Consider the following 21,375-nt stretch of genomic DNA (forward strand, 5'->3'; position numbering starts at 1 on the left):
GTTATTTTCCCCTCTTGTCCAGGTGGGAGAGGGCAGTGGCATGTGTAACTGAGATGGCATCCTCTGTGGATCTGTTGGGGAGGAGTGGTTCTAGGCTGTCTAGGATGATGGTGTTGATGTGTGTCATGACCAGCCTTTCAAAGCACTCCATAATTATAGATGTGAGTGCTACAGGGCGATAGTCATTTAGGCAGGTTAACTTGGAGCTCTTGGGAACAGGGACAATGGTGGTCAGGTTGAAAGTAGTAGGGATTACAGACTGGGACAAGGAGAGATTGTGTGCATTTGCCTGCCTTCATGTGTTTGTGTGATGGATGGTCCCATTCAGCACAGTGTCAGCCAGTCAGCCAGTCAGTCAGTCTGTCAGCTAGTCAGGCAGTCATGCAGTCAGTCAGTTAGGCAGTCAGGCAGTCATTCAGCCAGTTAGGCAGTCAGCCAACCAGTTAGGCAGTCAGCCAGTCAGCCAGGCAGTCAGGCAGTCAGCCAGTCAGGCAGTCAGTAAGACAGTCCCACGTAAAGGTAGTAAGTCAGTCAGCTAGTCAGCCAGTCAGCCATCCATCCATCCATCCATCCAGTCAGTCAGTCAGTCAGTCAGCTATTCAAGCAGTCAGCCAGAGCCAGTCAGCCAGTCAGTCCCAGATAAAGGCAGGCCGTGAACACACACAGACAGGCTGTGATGGAGAAAGAGCTGTGATGGAATCGTTTGACAGACTGGCCTTGTGTTGCCACGCCGACACCGCATCACGTCACTACGGTTACACAGCAGAGACGGGTGAAGGAAGGGGGAAGGAGGCAAGACAAGACAAGGCAAAATGAGAGGAATGTGTATGTGATCGTGTGTGTGTGTGACTGTGTGTGTGATTGTGTGTATGTGTGATTGTGTGTGTGTGTGTGTGTGTGTGTGTGTGTGTGTGTGTGTGTGTGTGTGTGTGTGTGTGTGTGTGTGTGTGTGTGTGTGTGTGTGTGATTGTGTGTGTGTGTGTGTGTGTGTGTGTGTGTGTGTGTGTGTGTGTGTGTGTGTGTGTGTGTGTGTGTGTGTGTGTGTGATTGTGTGTGTGTGTGTGTGTGTGTGTGTGTGCGTGTGTGTGTGTGTGTGTGTGTGTGTGTGTGTGTGTGTATGTGTGATTGTGTGTGTGTGTGTGTGTGTGTGTGTGTGTGTGTGTGTGTGTGTGTGTGTGTGTGTGTGTGTGTGTGTGTGTGTGTGTGTGTGTGTGTGTGTGTGTGCGCGTGTTTGTACAGTAGAAGTGGTGTCATAATACAGTGTTAGAAGTGTGTCATTAGCTAGACCGCTGGGTAATCCTCATCTGATCTGTGGTAGATAATCCCACTGCTGCCCAGCACACACACTCCACACACACACACACACACACACACACACACACACACACACACACACACACACACACACACACACACACACACACACACACACACACACACACACACACACACACACACACACACAATCAAATAAAATCACACAAATCCCACACACACTCTAAGTGTTAAAACTTCCCTAATGTACCACACAAACACTGTGTCACAGCGTCTCTTAATTAGAGTACATTTGGAAGTGGTGTTCCAATGACTTGGTGGATACCTGACCACTAGGGAGAGAGTGGTGCTGCGAAAGCAATTCCCCCTCACACAGCATGGATCTTCACAACACAGCACTCTGTATCACACAGCATGGAGCTTCACAACACAGCACTCTGTATCACACAGCATGGAGCTTCACAACACAGCACTCTGTATCACACAGCATGGAGCTTCACAACACAGCACTCCGTCTCACACAGCATGGATCTTCACAACACAGCACTCCGTCTCACACAACATGGATCTTCACAACACAGCACTCCGTCTCACACAACATGGATCTTCACAACACAGCACTCCGTCTCACACAGCATGGATCTTCACAACACAGCACTCTGTCTCACACAGCATGGAGCTTCACAACACAGCACTCCGTCTCACACAGCATGGAGCTTCACAACACAGCACTCTGTATCACACAGCATGGAGCTTCACAACACAGCACTCCGTCTCACACAGCATGGATCTTCACAACACAGCACTCTGTATCACACAGCATGGAGCTTCACAACACAGCACTCTGTCTCACACAGCATGGAGCTTCACAACACAGCACTCTGTCTCACACAACATGGAGCTTCACAACACAGCACTCCGTCTCACACAGCATGGAGCTTCACAACACAGCACTCTGTATCACACAGCATGGAGCTTCACAACACAGCACTCCGTCTCACACAGCATGGATCTTCACAACACAGCACTCTGTATCACACAGCATGGAGCTTCACAACACAGCACTCTGTCTCACACAGCATGGAGCTTCACAACACAGCACTCTGTCTCACACAACATGGAGCTTCACAACACAGCACTCTGTATCACACAGCATGGAGCTTCACAACACAGCACTCCGTCTCACACAGCATGGAGCTTCACAACACAGCACTCTGTCTCACACAACATGGAGCTTCACAACACAGCACTCTGTATCACACAGCATGGAGCTTCACAACACAGCACTCTGTATCACACAGCATGGAGCTTCACAACACAGCACTCTGTATCACACAGCATGGAGCTTCACAACACAGCACTCTGTATCACACAACATGGAGCTTCACAACACAGCACTCTGTATCACACAGCATGGAGCTTCACAACACAGCACTCTGTATCACACAGCATGGAGCTTCACAACACGCACTCTGTATCACACAGCATGGAGCTTCACAACACAGCACTCTGTATCACACAGCATGGAGCTTCACAACACGCACTCTGTATCACACAGCATGGAGCTTCACAACACAGCAATCTGTATCACACAGCATGGAGCTTCACAACACAGCACTCTGTATCACACAACATGGAGCTTCACAACACAGCACTCCGTCTCACACAGCCTGGGATCCTATCTCACTACTGACACCAGCGTAGCAAACAACAGCATGTGCAGTCTATTAGAAGATACACACACTAACAATACAAAGGGCTTTATTGACATGGAAAACATACAGTACCAGTCACACATACTCATTCAAGGGTTTGACTTCATGTTTACTATGTTCTGCATAGTAGAATAATAGTGAAGACATCAAAACTATGAAATAACACAAATGGAGTCATGTAGTAACCAAAAAGGTGTTAAACAAATCAAAATATATTTTATATTTGAAATTCTTCAATGTAGCCACCCTTTGCCTTAATGACAGCTTTCCACACTCTCAGCAATCTCTCAACCAGCTTCATGAGGTAGTCACCTGGAATGCATTTCAAATAACAGTTGTGCATTCTAAAAGTTAATTTGTGGAATTTCTTTCCTTCTTAGTGTTTGAGCCAGTCAGTTGTGTTTTGACAAGATAGGGATGGTATACAGAAGATAGCCCTATTTGGTAAAAGACCAAGTCCATATTACGGCAAGAACAGCTCAGCAAAGAGAAACGACAGTCCATCATTACTTTAAGACATGAAGGTCAGTCAATATGGAACATTTCAAGAACTTTGAAAGTTTCTTCAAGTGCAATGGCAAAAACCATCAAGCGCTATGATGAAACTGGCTCTCATGAAGACCGCCACAGGAATGAAATGCCCAGAGTTACCTCTGCTGCAGAGAATAAGTTCATTAGAGTTACCTCTGCTGCAGAGAATAAGTTCATTAGAGTTACCTCTGCTGCAGAGGATAAGTTCATTAGAGTTACCTCTGCTGCAGAGGATAAGTTCATTAGAGTTACCTCTGCTGCAGAGGATAAGTTCATTAGAGTTACCTCTGCTGCAGAGAATAAGTTCATTAGAGTTACCTCTGCTGCAGAGGATAAGTTCATTAGAGTTACCTCTGCTGCAGAGAATAAGTTCATTAGAGTTACCTCTTCTGCAGAGGATAAGTTCATTAGAGCTACCTCTGCTGCAGAGGATAAGTTCATTAGAGTTACCTCTGCTGCAGAGGATTGTGAGAATTTTGGTTCCAGCTGCCGTGTCTTTGTGAGACGCAGAGTAGGTGAACGGATTATCCGCATGTGTGGTTCCCACCATGAAGCATGGAGGAGGAGGGGTGATGGTGTGGGGGTGCTTTTCTGGTGACACTGTTGGTGATTTATTTAGAATTCAAAGCACACTTAACCAGCATGGCTACCACAGCATTCTGCAGCGGTACGCCATCCCATCTCGTTTGCACTTAGTGGGACTATCATTTGTTTTTCAACAGGACAATGACAGAAAACACACCTCCAGGCTGTGTATGGGCTATTTGACCAAGGAGAGGGATGGAGTGCTGCATCAGATGACCTGGACTCCACAATCACCCGACCTTAACCCAGTTGAGATGGTTTGGGATGAGTTGGACCGCAGAGTAAAGGAAAAGCAGCCAACAAGTGCTCAGCATATGTGGGAACTCCTTCAAGCCTGTTGGAAAACCATTCCTCGTGAAGCTGGTTGAGAGAATGCCAAGAGTGTGCAAAGCTGTCATCAAGGCAAAGAGTGGCTACTTTGAAGAATCTAAAATATATTTTGATTTGTTTAACACTTTTTTGGTTACAACATGATTCCATGTGTGTTATTTCAGAGTTGTGATGTCTTCACTATTATTCTACAATGTAAAAAATAGTAAAAATAAAGAAAAACCCTTGAATGTGTGTACAAACTTTTGACTGGTACTGTATGTTTACATTGCCAAAGCAAATGAAACAAATAATAAACAAATGTGAAATAAACAATACAAAATGAACACTAATAGTATTAACATTACACTCACAAAAGTTTCTAAAGAATAGAGAAATTTCAAATGACATTATGGCTATGTACTGTACAGTGTTGCAATGATGTGCAAATAGTTAAAGTACAAAAGCGAAAACTAATAAACATAAATAATTTGCAATGGTGTTTGTTCTTCACTGGTTGCTCTTTTCTTGTGGCAACAGGTCACACATCTTGCTGCTGTGATGCACACTGTGCTATTTCACCCAATAGATGTGGGAGTTCATCAAAATTGGATTTGTTTTCCAATTCTTTGTGGGTCTGTGTAATCTGAGGGAAATATATGTCTCTAATATGGTCATTTGGCAGGAGGTTAGGAAGTGCAGATCAGTTCCATCTCATTGTGTGGGCAGTGTGCAGTCTTGAGAGCCATGTCTGCCTATGGCAGCCTTTCTCAATAGCAAGGCAATGCTCACTGAGTCTGTATTAAGTTTGGGTCATCCACAGTGGTCAGGTATTCTGCCACTGTGTCCTCTCTGTTTAGGGCCAAATAGCATTCCAGTTGCTCAGTGTTTTGATTAATTCTTTCCAATGTGTCAAGTAATTATCTTTTTGTTTTCTCATGATTTGGTTGGGTCTAATTGTGTTGCTGTCCTGGGGCTCTTTGTGGTCTGTTTGTGTTTGTGAACAGAGCACCAGGACCAGCTTGCTTAGGGGACTCTTCTCTAAATGAATCTCTCTGTAGGTGATGACTTTGTTATGGAAGGTTTGGGAATCGCTTCCTTTAAGGTGGTTGTAGAATTTAACGGCTCTTTTCTGGATTTTGATAATTAGTGGGTATCGGCCTAATTCTGCTCTGCATGCATTATTTGGTGTTTTACATTATACACGGAATATGTTTTGCTGAATTCTGCATGCAGAGTCTCAATTTGGTGTTTGTCCCATTTTGTGAATTCTTGGTTCTCTCTCCCTCTCTCTCCCTCTTGCTCGCGCTCAAAACTCCTTAAGGTGTCTGCGTACAAGGTTCGGTTTGCTCCTGCAGAAGTCATCTAGGCAAAGTAATTTTTTTATTTTAGCAAATTGATTGAAAATTCAAATACAGAAATATATAATTTACATAATTATTCACACCCCTGAGTCAATAAATGTTAGAATCATGTTTGGCAGTGATTACAGCTGTGAGTGTTTCTGGGTAAGTATCTAAAAGCTTTGCACACCTGGAATGTAAAATATTTGTCCATAGTTTTATCAAAATTCTTCAAGCTCTGCCAAATTGGTCGTTGATCATTGCTAGACAACCATTTTCAAGTCTTGCCATAGATTTTAAAACAGATTTAAGTCAAAACTGTAACTCAGCCACTCAGCCATTCATTGTCTTTTTGGTAAGCAACTCCAGTGTAGATTTGGCCTTGTGTTTTAGGTTATTGTCCTTCTGAAAGGTGAATTAATCTCCCAATGTCTGGTGGAAAGCAGACTGAACCAGGTTTTCCTTTAGGATTTTGCCCGTGCTTAGGTCCATTTTGTTTATTTTTTATCCTGAAAAACTCTCCAGTCTTTAACAATTACAAGCATACCCATCACATGATGCAGCCGCGACTATGCTTGAAAATGTGGCGCGCGGTACTCAGTGATGTGTTGTATTCAATTTTCCCCAAACATAACACTTTGTGTTCAGGATAAAAAAGTGAATTACTTTGCCACATTTTGTGCAGTGTGAGACCAAGCAACTTATAATGTGACTTAATAGGCTTCTACCCCCAAGCAATAAGACTCCTGAACAGCTAATCAAATGGCTACCCAGATTATTTGCATTGTCCCCCCCTCCCCTTTTTACGCTGCTGCTATTCTCTGTTTATTATCTATGCATTGTCACTTTAACTCTAACTACATGTACCTATTACCTCAATTACCTTGACTAACCGGTGCCCTTGCACATTGACATTGTGTACCGGTACCACCTGTATATAGCCTCGCCATTGTTAATTTACTGCTGCTCTTTAATTATTTGTTTCTTTTATTTCTGATTTTTTACTTAACTATTTTTTACATAACACATATTTTTATCAAAACTACATTGATGGTTAAGGGCTTGTAAGTAAGCACTTTTTATTTTATTTGACTTGTTAAGCAAACTTTTTACTCCTGAACTTATTTAGGTTTGCCATAACAAAGCGGTTGAACACTTAGTGACTCAAGACATTTCAGCTTTTCATTTTTTAGCAATTTGTAACAATTTCAAAGAACATAATTCCACTTTGACATTATGGGGTATTGTGTTTAGGCCAGTGACAAAACATATATGTTTAATCAACCGGTGTAACTCAAGAAATCTGTAATAAATTTAAACTAGGAGATCTTAGTCGCGCAATTTTACATCTAACTAAGATGTTTGGTGCAGTATTTCTCAAATGAAAAAATGTGCATGAAAACGAGTCATCTTTTGATGAATGACAACACACACTTCATTGAAGAATCCCTACTGTTGACCAATCACTGACGAAGGAGAGTAGACTTTGGCTACCAAAATGTGGCTTCCCTCAAGCCAAAATGTAGTGTGCACACCGTTACAGCCAACACACAGCACCCCACCACACACATTCTGACAGACATGTAAGCTCCACCTGGTCAGGGTAGAACCCATATAACTCAGGTCATCATGGGCCAGGATCCATCAAGAGGGGGCCTGACAGCCTGGAGCTCCGGGGCAAAGCTCCACAGCTGGACACATGGGGCACTTTGGGGTCATCACTCCAGACCGGACCGCTGAACGGGGTCCAATTGGATCAGATAAGAAGATATTTGGGGAGTGGTTGGAAAGTGGACACTTGAGGGTGTGAGAGGTATCTGTGTCCCAAATAGCACCATATTCCCTAAATAGGGCACTACATTTGACTAGGGCCCATAGAACTCTGGTAAAAAGTAGTGCACTATGGAAGGAATATGGTGCCATTTGTGATGCAATCACAGTAGAATGAGGTACAGATGGGGGGTCGTCCTGATCTGTCCACTGAGTTGTGACTATCACTCAACCCAACCACTGCAGTGGTGGTTTAATGGAATGTATCAGTGTGTGTGTGTGCGTGTACGTGTCTGTGAGTGCGTGTGTGCGTGCACACGTTTTAATGTAATGTGTGATCGTGTGTGTGTGTGTGTGCGTGCGTGCGTGCGTGCGTGCGTGCGTGCGTGCGTGCGTGCGTGTGTGTGTGTGTGTGTGTGTGTGTGTGTGTGTGCATTAATGCCTTCAGATTGGTTCACAAATTAATTTGTTGATGGATGAAGGGTCCTATTGCAAGCTGTAAAGTTGGCAGCTCTCCATAGAGATGTACTAGAGAGCTCCTCTCCTATCTTTGCAATTGTAGCTTCTTTCGGACTTTGGGCCAAGTGTGCCGTCTATCCAACTCTATGCAGAGATGGCCTTAACCAGCATATCTGGGCAGTTTTCGACTGAGACTCCTAAAGAACCTGCAATGTGATTAGGATAAGACCCAAAACTGGGGGGTGATTTGTGCTGTTCCTGAGCCTATGGAAGCTCTATACAGAGGCCAAAACTTCCTGTGAGATGAAGAGCGCTGTAAAAATAGTAACGGTGCTGATGATGATGATGATGTTTCTGATAATCATAACTGCAGCGCTAACAATGCCAATACTGCGCTACAAAGGCACATTTCTTATGCTACATGATATATTCTGATCAACTGGCTTGTTCCTGTGTCAGGAAACTAAATACCACATTAATCAGATAATATAACTGGCCATTACAACAGATCAAAGATTTTTGACCAAATTCCTAGTTCCTGTGTTTTGCCTTTGTTGGACAAAATAGCTCTTCTGCCTATTAGCATAATTCATGTCATTCCGGTAATGCACTCAAACACCGAGACGTCGCTCAGGATGCGTCACACATATATACACACACACACACACACATACACACACACGTCAAGAATGGCCTCTTTAAAAATAGACTTGCAGTCATTTCTTACATTGTGAAGATAAACAGTGCTGTACTTCCATTATGAGTACAGGCTCATTAACAGCAGTAACATGGTGAAGATAGAGACGCTAGGTGAATGTGAAAGATTCTAGATACAGATTCTAGATTCATGTGGAACATTCTGGTTTCAGGGAAATCCTGTAAGATAAGGCCTGATGTGTTCCAGTGTGTGTATCACAGGTGGTTAGTGGCACCTTAATTGGGGAGGATGGGCTCGTGGTGATGGCTGGAGCGGAATAAGTGGAATGGGATCAAATACATCACATGGTTTCCACGTGTTTTAGGCCATTCCATTTGCGCCGCTCCAGACTTTACTATGAGCCATCCTCCTCTCAGCAGCCTCCACTGGTGTGTATTTGGACTTATAGTAAAGCTAACTGGCCTGGGTTAGTCTAGGGTACTGTAGGTAGATATATACATATAGGCCTGCTGTGCTGTGTATGATTAAAGATAGCCCAGCGTGCCTCGGGGTAAGTGACAGGATTCTGTGCTTCACTGCAAGACTATGGTCATGGAGGCAGCTAGCTATTAGCTACTGTAACAGGCTATGGCCGTGGACGTAGCTAGCTAGTAGCTACTGTAACAGGCTATGGCCATGGACGTAGCTAGCTAGTAGCTACTGTAACAGGCTATGGCCATGGACGTAGCTAGCTAGTAGCTACTGTAACAAGCTATGGCCATGGACGTAGCTAGCTAGTAGCTACTGTAACAAGCTATGGCCATGGATGTAGCTAGCTAGTAGCTACTGTAACAGGCTATGGCCATGGACGTAGCTAGCTAGTAGCTACTGTAACAGGCTATGGCCATGGATGTAGGCAACTATTATGTAACTACTGTAACAGGCTATGGCCATGGAAGTAGCTAGCTAGTATGCAACTACTGTAACACGCTATGACCATGGAAGTAGGTAGTGCACCCATGCCCCGGACAGAGAGCTCATCCTGGGCCAGGATCTATGAGGAGGGAGCCTGACAGCCTGGAGCTCCAGGGCAATTCTCCACAGCTGGACACATGGGGCTGTATGGGGCCATCACTCCAGAACGGACAGCTGAACTGGATCCAACTGGATCAGACTTGTTCAAATGCGAGTTGGCATAGGGGGGGACGTGGTTATAAAGGGGATACTGGAGGGTGTGAGAGGTAAGTGTGTCCCAAATAACACCCTATTACCTATATAGTGCACTACTTTTGACAAGGGTCCATAGGACTCTGGTAAAGAAATTAGGGAATAGGGTGCCATTTGTAATGCAACCATAGTAGAATGGGGTATAGATAGGTGGTGGTCCTGATATGTCGACTGAGTTGTGACTATCACTCAACCCAATGGCTGCAGTGTTGGTTTAATGGAATGTATCAGTGTATGTGTGTGTGAGTGTGTGTGTGCGCACACGTGGTTTAATGTAATGTATGATAATGCATTCATGTTGGCTCACAGATTAATTTGTTGATGATGAGTGGTCCTATAGCAAGCCTGTAAAGATGCCAGCTCTCCATAGAAATGTACTAGAGAGCTCCTCTCCTTGCTATGCTTGAACGGGCTTTGGAACAAGTGTGCCCTCTATCCAACTCTATGTAACCAGATCTGGGCAGTTTTTCCTTGAGACCCCAAAACAACCATGCAATGTGATGGGGATAAGACCCAAAACTGGTGGATGAATTGTGCTGTTTGTGAGCCTGAGGAAGCGCTCTATGAAGAGGCCAATACTCCCTGTGAGATGAAGAGGCTGTACAACAATACTAATGGTGCTGATGATGGTGATGATGCTGCTGCTGATGATGATGAAGATGATGTTGCTGATAACCATAACATGATGCCAATAGCTCTTCTGCATAATAGCATAATTAATGTCATTCCGTTAATGCACTCAAACACATCAAGACTGGCCTGCTTAAAAATAGACTTGCAGTAATTTCTTATAAATTGTGTAATTGTGTAATTGTGAAAATAAACAGATTCTACATACAGATTCTAGATGCATGTGGAAGATTTAAATTCTAGATTCATGTGGAAGATTCTAGATTCATGTGGAAGGTTCTGGATTCATTGGTATCCTGTAAGACAAGGTCAGATGTGTTCCAGTGTGTGTATTTAGGCCTATGGTAAAGCTAGCTTGCCTTGGTTAGTCTAGTGTACTACAGGAAGTTACAGTGCATTCAGGAAGGTATTCAGACCGCTTCACTTTTTCCACATTTTGTTACATTACAGCCTTATTCTAAAATTGATTAAATTGATTTTCCGTCATCAATCTACACACAATACACCATAATGACAAAGCAAAACTGTTTTTTTATAATTTCTTGCAAATGTATTTAAAATAAAATACGAAAATATCACATTTACATAAGTATTCAGACCCTTTACTCAGTACCTTGTTGAAGCATCTTTGGCAGCGATTACAGCCTTGTGTCTTCTTGGGTATGACGCTCCCCACAGGTGTGATTACTACCTCTGGAGGTTTAGAACTTGAGGTAGTCACCTCATACAAGTACTTGGGAGTTTGGCTAGATGGTCCACTGTCCTTCTCTCAGCACATATCAAAGCTGCAGGCTAAAGTTACATCTAGACTTGGTTTCCTCTATCGTAATCGCTCCTCTTTCACCCCAGCTACCAAAATAACCCTGATTCAGATGACCATCCTACCCATGCTGGATTACGGAGACATCATTTATAGATCTGCAGTTAAGGATGCTCTCGATCACCTAGATGTTCTTTACCATCCGGCCATCAGATTTGCTCCTTATAGGACACATCACTGCACTCTATACTCCTCAGTAAACTGGTCAACTCTGTATACTGGTCGCAAGACCCACTAGTTGATGCTTATTTATAAAACCCTCTTAGGCCTCACTCCCCCCTATCTGAGATATCTACTGCAGCCCTCATTCTCCACATACAACACCTGTTCAGCCAGTCACATTCTGTTTAAGGTCCCCAAAGCACACACCTCCCTGGGTCGCTCATCTTTTCAGTTCGCTGCAGCTAGCGACTGGAATGAGCTGCAACAAACACTCAAACTGGACAGTTTTATCTCAATCTCTTCCTTCAAAGACTCAGGCGAGCAACACCTCAAGACTACCTTAATAATAGACATTGCACACCAGCTGTTATTGGCAAATAGACACACACCCCCACCCCTCGTCTTACCAGAGGTAGCTGTTCTGTCCTGCCGATGCACGGAAAACCTAGCCAACTGTATATTATCCGTGCTATCGTTCAGCCACGACTCGGTGAAACATACGATATTACAGTTTTTCATGTTCCGTTGGTAGGATAGTCTCGAACGGAGCTCATCCAGTTTATTCTCCAGTGATTGCATGTTGGCTAATAGAACGGATGGTAGAGGCGGGTTACCCACTCATTGACGAAGGCACCCTGATCTCCGCCCTCTGTATTTCCTTATTTTCTTCATATGAATGACAGGGATTTGGGCCTTGTCTGGGAGCAACATTAAATCCTTTGCGCATGACTCATTAAATTAAAAAATGTTGTCTAGTTCGCGGGGTGAGTAATCGTTGTTCTGATATCCAGATGCTCTTTTTGGTCATAAGAGACGGTAGCATCAACATTTTGTACAAAACAACTTACAAACAATGCCACAAAACACACAACATGGTTAGGAGCTCGTAAAACGGCAGCCATCCAACCTGGTAGTCATTCAAGAATTATGTGAAACGCTATTATTGTACACTTGTTAAGCACATTTTTACTCCTGAACTTATTTAGGCCACAACAAATGGGTTCAACACTTATTTCTAAAAGCATAATTCCACTTTTACATTATGGTGTATTGTGTGTAGGCCAGTGACAGACAATCTCAATATAATCTATTTTAAATCCAGACTGTAACACCATAAAATGTGGAAAAAGTCAAGGGGTGTGAATACTTTCTGAAGGTACTGTATAAGCCTGCTGTGCTGTGTGTTATTAAAGATAGCCCAGGCTGCCTTAGGGAAAGTGACAGGATTCTTTGCTTCACTGCTCACTCCGCTTCACTGCAAGACTATGGTCATGGAGATATATAGCTAGCTGGTAGCCTAGCTTCTATAACAGGCTATGGCCATAGAGGTAGGTATTTAGTAGCTACTGTAACAGACTATGGCCATGGAAGTAGCTAGCTAGTAGCTACTGTAACAGACTATAGCCATGGAAGTAGCTAGCTAGTAGCTACTGTAACAGGCTATGACCATGGATTTAGGTAGCTAGTAGCTACTGTAACAGGCTATGGCCATGGATATAGGTAGCTAGTAGCTACTGTAACAGGCTATGGCCACGGACGTAGCTAGCTAGTAGCTACTGTATAAGGCTAGCTAGTAATTCATAGTAATTGCTATGAATCAAATCTAAATCAAATCAAGTGTTATTGGTCACATACACATGCTTCTAGTTCCGCAGCAATATCTAACAAGTAATATCTAACAATTCCACGACAAATACCTAATACACACAAATCTAAGTAAGGAATGTAATAATAATATATAAATATATGGATGAGCAATGTCAGAGTGGCATAGGTAAGATGCAATAGATAGTATAGAATACAGTATATACATATGAGATGAATATTGCAAGATATGTAAACATTATTACAGTTAAATTATTAAAGTGACTAATGTTCCATTTATTAAAGTGTTCCATTTATTAAAGGGTTCCATTTATTAAAGTGGCCAATGATTTCAAGTCTGTATGTAGGCAGCAGCCTCTCTGTGCTAGTGATGGCTGTATTACAGTCTGATGGCCTTACAGGCTATAGCCACGGACATAGCTAGCAAGTAACTACTGTAACAGGCTATGGCCACGGACATAGCTAGCAAGTAACTACTGTAACAGACTATGGCCATGGATGTACTGTAGGTAGCTAGTAGCTCCTATTGAAGGCTAGAAGGCTAGGACTAGGAAACCTATGAAGGTAGCTAGCTGGCTATAAGGCTAAAGGTAGCTAATGTAGCAGGCTAGGGCCATGGACATAGCTAGCAGGGTAAGGTTAAAGATAACTACTGTATAAGGCTAGGGCGATGGACATAGCTAGCAATCTTAGGCTAAAGTTAGCAACTGTAGCAGGCTAGGGCCATGGATATAAAGTGGCTAGCTGGCTATAAGGCTAAAGGTACCTATATGCTTAGAAAGTGGAGACGTCATAGAATGTCAAAGAGTAACATTGCTGGAGACACCTTGACGTTTTGGGGACACTGTCTGGATTGCTAGCAATGAGATTTGTGTTGGCTAATTAATGGCAAATAAGTTAATTGTTTTGCCTCAGTTAGCCAAGACATGTAGCTAGTCAGCTAAAATTGTTCACAGGGAGTTAACAATCGCTTCTACACCATTTTGTTAGCTAGCGTAGTAGCGTTGCCGTGTCAATAACAACCTGTCTACAAAAATGACGAGGCATCTCCAGTTTTGTTTATATTTTACCATCGTAAATACATATGACCAGTATCCATGCGTAACCACTTTTTCTGCGTATTGTGGTGGGCTATCACCACCTCATTGCAAGGCAATAGAGATAGCTGCTGTGGACCTGTGGAGGATCTGTGTAGTTAGTATATCGCATGGGAGAAAGGATGAATGATCTACTGTGGTAAGCAGTTCTCTGACAGGTCGTGACAATACAGACTGGGAGAGGGGCAGAAAGAGAAAGAGGGAGTGAGTGGAAGAGTGTCTGACGTCACAGTGTAGTCAAAGGACTCTGTCAGACTTCAACCCACACATACACACACACACATATACACACACACACATACACACACATACACACACACACATACACACACAGGCCTATGCACAGACACACTGTGTTGGAACATGATTGAACACCCACATCAAACCACCAACGTAATCCATCAATCGATGCTGTGGCATGTGGCATTTTCACATTGTGGGGGTCAGCACTGAATGGGCGAGGTTGGCCAACAAATGTTTGAAAAAAACATTTGAGTCATTTAGCAGACGCTCTTATCCAGAGTGACTTACAGTAGTGAGTGAATATGTTTTTGTACTTTTTCATACTGGTCTCCTGTGGTAATTGAAACCTCAACCCTGGCATAGAGCCATGCTCTACCAACTGAACCACGCAGGACCCAACTGAGCCCCCCCCCCCCCCCCCCCCCCCCCCCACACACACCCCCACCTACCTACCCATTGTGTCTCATTACCAATAATACGCCACCATTTCACCAGACCAGCCATCGAATCACTCTGTCTGGCTCATACACACACAGACACCCAATTGGGCAGACGCCAGTTCAACGTCTAGTTTTGATTTACATTTGGTTGATTTGTCAACTAAAAGTGAATTCAACATGAAATCAACAACAAATGTCATCATGTCATTGTATTTAGGTTAAACGTTGTGTGAAAAATAATACGAAATGCCCTTCTGTTGATAACTTTTTTCAAATCCAATCAGTTTTTCACGTTGATTCAACGCCATCACATTGATTTTCTTTGGTTGAAGTGATGTGGAAACAGCATTGATTCAAACAGTGTTTTGCACGGTGGGACGGGTGTCACATTAGTATTGAAATGGCTTTGACCCCAGAGGCAAATAACAACATAAAGAGGTCAACCCCTGGTCCCCAACCACCTGGGTTTTATCCCAACCACATTCTCACACACACACACACACACACACACACACACACACACACACACACACACACACACACACACACACACACACACACACACACACACACACCACAGGAAGTTGGTGGCATCTTAATTGGGGAGATGGGCTCATGATAATGGTTGGAGTGGAATTAATGGAATGGTACCAAATACATCAAACACATGGTTTCCATGTTTTCCAGGTGTTTGATGCCATTCCATTTACTCCATTTCAGCCATTATGATGAGCCGTCCTCCACTTAGCAGCCTCCTGTGGTGCACACACACACTCACACACATCCTGAGCAGGAAAATCAGCAAATGTATTATATTAAGGAAAATCTGGAATTCTATCAGGGAATGATTACATATAAAGAATGGGAAGTCCAATACAACTTCCATTTCATGCCATGGGCTGCTGGCAGGCTGGCTGTGACATATTATGTCTGCATCCCAAATTGCACCCTATTCCCTATTTAGCATACTACTTTTGACCAGGGCCCATAGGGAACTATGTAGGGAATAGAGTGCCATTGGGATGCAACCTAGGAGTGGCTGGATGTTACAGTTACTGTGTGTGACGTCTGTGAGAGAGAAGCACGGCCTTCTGGGATTGAAATTGCCCCCGGGCAACTGGGTCAAAGTTAGACGTTGGTTTCTCTCTCCCTTTCTCTCTCTCCCCTTCTCTCTCCTCCCTCCTCCTCAATTCTCCCCTCCCTCTATCCTTCCTTCCCTCCCTCCCCCTCTCGCTCTCTCTCTCTCCCTACCTCCCTCCCTCCCTCCCTCTCTCTCTCTCTCTCTCTCTCCCTCCCTCCCTCCCTCATTTTCTCTTTCACTCACTCACTGAATCTCTCTCTCTCTCCCTTTCTCTCTCTCTTTCACTCACTTTCTTTCTCTCTCTCTCCCTTTCTCTCTCTTTCACTCACTTTCCTTCTCTCTCTCTCCCACTCACTTTCCTTCTCTCTCTCTCCCTTTCTCTCTCTTTCACTCACTTTCCTTCTCTCTCTCTCTCCCTTTCTCTCTCTTTCACTCACTCACTTTCTTTCTCTCTCTCTCCCTTCCTCTCTCTTTCACTCACTTTCTCTCTCTCGGCCTCAGAGACAGCCAATTACGTAATGACTTAACAGGCCGCTCAGCATGTGCCGAAAGTTCGAAAAGAGATCATACACAACAATCAAAATAAGAATGTGGACAACATGCAGGCAGCATTAGAAACACATGAAATAAATATGAGCCTCTATGTTGGGACATGATGCCAATGTGCATGTGCATGTGCGTGTGTGTGTGTGTGTGTGTGTGTGTGTGTGTGTGTGTGTGTGTGTGTGTGTGTGTGTGTGTGTGTGTGTGTGTGTGTGTGTGTGTGTGTGTGTGTGTGTGTGTGTGTGTGTACACATTTTACTATACTTGTGAGAACCAGAAGATCCTCACAAGAATACTAAACCAACAAAAATTCAGAGAAGTGAGGACATTTTGCCGGTCCTCACTTGTAAAAAGGCTTAGGGGTTAGGTTTAGGGTTAAGGTTAAAATTAGAGTTAGGTTTAGGGGTCAGGATTAGGGTTAGGCCTTAGGGTTAGGGGTTAAGGTTAGGGTAAGGGTCAGGGTTTTGAATGGGAATCAATTGATGGTCCCCAAAAAGTCTTCACAAGTATAGTAAGACATAGCTGTGTGTGTGTGTGTGTGTGTGTGTGTGTGTGTGTGTGTGTGTGTGTGTGTGTGTGTGTGTGTGTGTGTGTGTGTGTGTGTGTGTGTGTGTGTGTGTGTGTGTGTGTGTGTGTGTGTGTGAAGAGTGAAGCTGCTGGAGCTGTCTGTGAACAGAGTGTTTGATTAGCAATGTTCTACATCAGACACATTCACAGGAGAACAGTACTGAGTCTGACACACAAACACACACACACACACACACACACACACACACACACACACACACACACACACACACACACACACACACACACACACACACACACACACACACACACACACACACACACACACACAGCTACACAGCCCTCTACTGTGATGAGTAAAAGGCCAATCTACATGTAAACAACGCAGCAATCAGATTAGGCCCATGCAGCGCAGGCTGAGCTCTGAACACACTCCACAGGACACACACACCCATACACACACACACACATACACACTCACACATACACACACCACATGGGAGGATGTGATGTCACAGTCAGAAGATATACACTGAGGACCAGGAACGAATCAGATCTTAGACTACACTACGCCTGCATTCCAAATGGCACCCGATTTCCTTACAGTGCACTATATGGGCCCTGGTCAAAAGTAGGAAATTAGTGCACTGTAATAGGGAAAAGGGTGCCATTTGATACACAGCTCAGAGGCTGGAGAGGAGAGGGGTCTACACCAGACTAGGGGCATACCTTTCAAGATACACCGGTAATCTGATGCCAATGCTGCTTCCCAAATGGCACCCTATTCTTTACATAGTGCACTACTTTTGACCAGAGCCCCATGGGCCCCGAAAAGTGCAGATGCAGGATCTTGATTTGATTACTCTTTTGTTGCTGAGAAATGCAAACTGACTGTAGTATATTTGACTTGCCACGAAAAATGTATCAACCCCTACAAAAATGTCCATTAATTATAATCCACATACTAATTCACATTTACTGTTGCTGCAGCATTATTTTCATGCTGTAGCAATCTGGCTCAAATTAAGATCCTAGATCTGTAGTGCCCTATATAGGGAATAGGGTGCCGTTTGGGATGCAGTTTAATCTGTACCTAAATACAGAAAAGGCTTTTACTGATCCAGGGTCAACCGTACGCCTGATCCTAGACCAAGCCTTACTCTCCAAGCAACCCAGCTATGCTTCAAACTGATCCTACATCAGACAGGCATTGCCTTCCATGCAGCGCAGGTGAGCTTCAATCTGAAGAGACCTACATATTACTAATCCAGTGTTTTGGGGTGGATGATCGTACTGATCCTAGAACAGGCCTTAAGACAACTGCAGAGACAGTTGCAGAGACAGGTCACTACAACTATTGCCTAGACCAGGCCTTAGCTGACCTTCCAGGCAGCAGAGAGTAAGCTGTTAACTGATCCAGTGCTTCTGGGTGGACCGTACTGATCCTAGACCAGACCTTAAGCCTTAAGACAACTGCAGAGACAAACAAGGCCTGCAAGTACCGACAGGAACTGATTGTAGACCAGGCTACACTTCCAAACTACACTGTTAACCTGATCCAAGATTTGTACTTAAACTGAAGAGGACTACAATTACTGATCCAGTGTTTACAGGAACTGATCCTAGACCAGGCCTCAGCCTATTGATCTTGATCTTACCTTCCAGGCAGCAGGTCCGCCACAGGCCGGAGTGTGTCATCACCTCCTCGTTCTTCTTCACGGTCTCGTTCTCGTTGTTGCTCTTGGATTTGCACGTCCCTCGGGAGTACAACCAGTAATCCGTCCCCACGGCGATGGTCATGAGGCTGAAGGCGGCGAACGCATACCGACCTGTGGTCAGCAGCATCTGAACCTCCGCGGTCAAACACGCCCATGTTGCCGCATTCCATGAAAGGGGAACCCCCTTTCCTCTTGACGAACAGGAAGTAAATGTTGGTCAGCTTGTGAGACCACGGGGTGGAGGCAGAGGCGGGAAATGGGCCCTGGTGGTGGTGGGGGGGTGGGTTTCCACGGGCCCGAGGTGGGGGGGGTGTCGGGGGGGGGGAGGCAGGGGGAGCTCGGGGGGAATCGTATGGTTGGTTTTCGGGCGGGGGAACTGACACAGGTGAGAAATTAGGTGATGGAAGGAAGTTGGTGTTTGTTTGGGCCCTCTAAGGACGAACGTGATAGGCCAAGCAGCCTCTATGAACAAACGTGATAGGCCTAGCAGCCTCTACAAACAAATGTGATAGGCCGGCCAAACAGCAGAGGCCTACTGGTTTAGAGTAGGGCTACAGACCCTAACCAGAGTAGGTGGAAAGCTACCAACTACCTGCTGAAAACAGCTAACCTACAAGTAGCATTGACATTTATCCTCTCTGTCCTCTCACTAGTGATGTCACACGTGTTACACGACTTCTATCTGGAAAGTGTGCGATAAGGGGCATGTGTAGGGGAACGGTCCAGCACAGAACCCACACTCACACAAACACACTCACACACGTACTCACACTCTCTCACACACACTCACACACGTACTCACACTCTCTCACACACACTCACACACGTTCTCACACACACTCACACACAGGGAGTTCAGATTGAACGGCCAATGGGATTAGGAGGAGGCTGGGGGTTAGGTCTAATGGTAGACCCTACTGATTTCCTAAACCCTCTGATCCACAATCTAAAAAGGCTTCCGACCAATTAGAATAGGCCTACCGAAAATCTACTGACAATTTTCTGACAACGTTATTCTAACCTGCCTGGACAAATTCACATGGAATCATGGAGTCTTGTCAAGCATCTTGCCTGTCTGTCTTTGACCTATTATTCTATTCGGCAAAGAGGGGAGAACAGGGAGGGGGGGAGAGAGGGAGAAAGAGAGGGAGACGGGGTTGGGGACTTGAAGGTAGAGAGGGACACTGAGAGGAAATGAAACAATGAACAACAATTCAAATGAATGCATTCAAATGGTGCCCCAAAACCAACATAACGAAATACTCGGCAGGGGCAGACATGATGGCATCAAATCAAATAAACAACCATCGGGGGAAACGAGGGAGAAGAATCGAATTCAAGCCCCGAATCCAAATGAATAATATAATCAAGTCACAACGCAAAACCCCAGCCCCCTAAAAACGTAGTAGATTCGTCGTGGAATAAAATCAAAAAGATCTGCACCACTATAGGTTTCCTTTTTCCTAAAATTCTGGTCCTCAGTTTCCATATGTAGGATCGAGAATGCGGAAGGTTACCAACGAAAACTGAGCTGTGTTAGAAGGGGGAGAGGTACCGATGCAGAACCTTGGAGCTCTGTGGAGAGAGGGCGCATCCAGCCATCCAAGCCGACCATTACTCGTCATAGAGCCGGGTAGAGGGAGAGGATATGGCGGGGGCGCCGGAGGCGTTGGTGCTGCTGGAGCCTCTCTGGTAGACCAACGAGACTGCTGTTGCTGCTCCGGTATCCAAATGATCATCGGTGGTTATATCACAGGCAGACCCGGAGCCGAACCGCATACACCGTCCGCGCGCCATGTAAAAAGCGAAAAGATAAAAAATAAATGAAAAGGTCAAAATGCAGGCTAGTCCACGACGCAGGTAGAAAGAGATCAGGCTAAATAAATAACATTATGCCTTGATGGTGGTATGTTTCGCCCCTCGTCAGTTTCCATCTCCCCATTTGCTTTTTCTTGCAGCCTGAGAGGGAAGTGGAGCCGAGAGGGAGGGGGGGGGGGGGGGGTGATGGTTAGAAGCGGCGTATGAAAAAAAATCGACACAACCAGAGAGGAGGTCCACGGGTCCACGCACAGCACACACTATATGCCAAAGCAGTATAGCACGGGTGCGGGTTTTTCTGGTCTGGGGGGATTTGAAGTCAAACCGTTATATTAGTATTCCCTTTGTATGTTTAGAAAACATACACATTTGATTCCATCTCCTTTATTTATTTTTATTGTCTTATGAGTTTTGACGAGGGGCGATGCGTCTTGCCGGTGTGTGTTGCCACCGATTCCCCTCTCGTTGGGGGGAGATTGTTTTTCTTCACACGGTCTCCAATGAAAAGCGCCACCGAAATGTGCGCTTGTTGCTGGAAAGAGTTGAACGATTTTCATTTCGGGAGGGAGGGAGTGGCGGGGGAGGGCTTGGAGGAGGATGCCCGGTTTTGTCGTGAATAAGAGTGTGAAGACGGGAATGAAAGAGAACCGGTTGGTTGAGTGGGTTAAAGTGCTCTGCGGCATGCCGTTTATTTATATATTTGTCGTGATGACGGGGATTTGTGAGTGTTTGTTGTTGTGAGACTATGTGTTGTGTATCGAGGGGAGGAAAGGGAGGGGGGAGCATTTATTTAGTGTTTTCTGATATAGGTTACAATTTGTCATAGCTACAACTCACTC

General features: G+C 44.7%; 1 pseudogene; it reads right to left on the bottom strand.

The window, feature by feature from the left end:
* Nucleotides 1-18,991, bottom strand: part of LOC129847148 (voltage-dependent calcium channel gamma-2 subunit-like) — a 94,891-nt pseudogene extending 75,900 nt beyond the window's left edge.
* Nucleotides 18,992-21,375: the final 2,384 nt, after the last annotated feature.

This window comes from Salvelinus fontinalis, unplaced genomic scaffold, assembly GCF_029448725.1.
Source record: "Salvelinus fontinalis isolate EN_2023a unplaced genomic scaffold, ASM2944872v1 scaffold_0725, whole genome shotgun sequence".
Classification (NCBI taxonomy): Eukaryota; Metazoa; Chordata; class Actinopteri; order Salmoniformes; family Salmonidae; genus Salvelinus; species Salvelinus fontinalis.